This window comes from Chrysochloris asiatica, unplaced genomic scaffold (genome assembly GCF_000296735.1).
Source record: "Chrysochloris asiatica unplaced genomic scaffold, ChrAsi1.0 scaffold00125, whole genome shotgun sequence".
Lineage (NCBI taxonomy): Eukaryota > Metazoa > Chordata > Mammalia > Afrosoricida > Chrysochloridae > Chrysochloris > Chrysochloris asiatica.
Genome location: NW_006408643.1, coordinates 402,313 through 404,522, shown reverse-complemented (window position 1 = coordinate 404,522; position 2,210 = coordinate 402,313). Strand labels below are relative to the sequence as shown.

The 2,210-nt window shown below is 42.6% G+C and overlaps 1 pseudogene; it reads right to left on the bottom strand.

The window, feature by feature from the left end:
- Positions 1–732: 732 nt before the first annotated feature.
- LOC102840738 lies at positions 733–1,186 on the bottom strand (annotated as a pseudogene).
- Positions 1,187–2,210: the final 1,024 nt, after the last annotated feature.

Below are 2,210 nucleotides of genomic sequence, written 5' to 3'. Positions count from 1 at the left end.
GCCATCGAGGCTAGGTTAAATGGAAACTATCTGCAAGTTGGGTGTTATTGTACCACTATCTTTTTATTTACTTTTTCTACAAATTTTCTGAAGCCCTCTCATATGGGTATGTAAGGCTATTTTATTTATTTCTTAAATAAAATCTGTTTTGGACAAGGAGTACTGGTGGGATTTGGGGGAGATTGGTAGTAGGTAACTGGAGTTATGAAACTGTAGCACAGAAATTGGAGTTAGTGCCAAACAAAAATGCAGGGATTAACCCCAGAGAGTTCCAGTTGTGAGACAATGAGATACTCCAGGAAGAATATATATATATAGAAAAAGATACACGGTTATACACCTACCAAAAGATACACTTACAACACATGTAACTGAGAATTAAATATGCAGAGAAGAACTAGGACCCAAGAGGAACAATTTCCACCATGGGGTAAATAATAAAATAGATTTAAAAAAATGAAAACTATGGGAAAAGCACTAAGGTTAATCTCGAGAGTAAGAGGTACCTTGAGCTTATGGTGGGGGGAGGTAAATTCAAAAGTGTTAAGTAGGGAGTGACAGCAAGAAAGTGAAATAAATTCAAGTTTGTCCAGATCCCTCTTCGAGTCTGTCTCTTCCCAGAAACATTCGTTGGATGTGCAGTCAGTCCAGGGGCGTTTTGACAGGCGGGCAAAGGAGGTGGGGGCACGGTTATGCTCCTTAGTCCTCCAGGTAGTGAGTTGAGTGACAAGATCAAGGTCTTCTTATATTAAATGCTCCAGTCAGTCCCAGCCGGTACCAGCAGCTGGCTGGTCCCTGGATTTGGGAGGCGAAGGCGGTGAGCATTTCCCGAGCGGTGAGGTGGAAACCGCGCATAATCAGACGGTGTCCGTCTCCGAACAATACGTCCACGCAAGGTTCGGAGCCGTTTGTGTCTCACGTCCGCAATCACGGAGCATTTGAGGTTGGTGGAGAGGACCTTCTCGCTGCTCACCACCTGGAGGAAGGTCTTGCGGTGGTAAAACGCAAGAGGTATGATGACTGGGCCGTGGAGGCCCGGGGCCACAGTGCGAGGAAAGCGCACCCTCTCCCGCCCGTCTCAGTCCCCCACGTACCTCGTTGACTCCACGTTCTTCTCGAAGGGGCAAAACTGAACACGAATCTCTTTGACTGAACGGAGTCCGAGCCGAGCCAAGGCCGCCGCCATTATAGTTTCTTGTAATAATGTTTTGTAGTTTTCTTTCTATAGGTCTTTTATTTCTCTGGAAGAAGGAAAAAGATCATTAAAAAGACAAGAAGATAGAAAAGACCAAAATGGATGTTAGAATAGACTCTGAAACTTGCTTCAGCAAATGGAAAGAATGAGGAAATGAAAGAGTTGAACAGAAATTTTCAAAGAGCAGTTTGAGAAGGCAAAGTCAAATATTATAATAAAATGTGCAAAGAGCTGGAGCTAGAAAACCCAAAGGGAAGAACATACTCAACATTTCTCAAGCTGAAAGAACTGAAGGAAAAATTCAAGCCTTGACTTGCAATATTGAGCTATGCTGTTGGAGAAGAATATTAAAGGTATCATGGATTGCTGCCAGAAGAACAAACAAATCTATGTTGGAAGAAGTACATCCAGTATGCTCTTTAGATTGCCAAACTTTGTCTCTTACATTTTGGACATATCATATTTTGATATTTTGGACATATCATCAGGAGGCACCAGTCCTTGCAGAAGGACATAATGCTTGATAAAGTGGAGGGTCAGCGAATAAGAGGGAGATCCCCAGTGAGATGGATTGTCACAGTGGCAGCAGCAATGGACTCAAGTTTAACAATTGTGAAGATAACGCAGTACTAAGCAGTGTTTTGTTCTGTTGTGCATGAGCTTTCTATGAGTCTGAGCTGATTAGATGGCATCTAAGAAGAAGAACTGTGATTCCATGATTGTGTATGCAATAGTATTTAATTGCTTTTGTTGCGTTTAACACTTGTATTTCTCCCAGTGTTTTCCTTTACCTGGATAATTTGTGCTGACCTCCCCATAATTGTATTTCATTGTTCCCGTCAGCCAAGTTAATACATACTTAGCTAACTGCACTAAACTCCTAACCGCAAGTTTGGGTCGAACCCACCAGTTGCTCCTCAGAAACCCTATCAGGGTCGGTATGAGTCAGAACTGACTTGACACTTAACAACAATCCTCTGTTTGGGGATTTACACTCCTTTATCCTCTGTCTTAA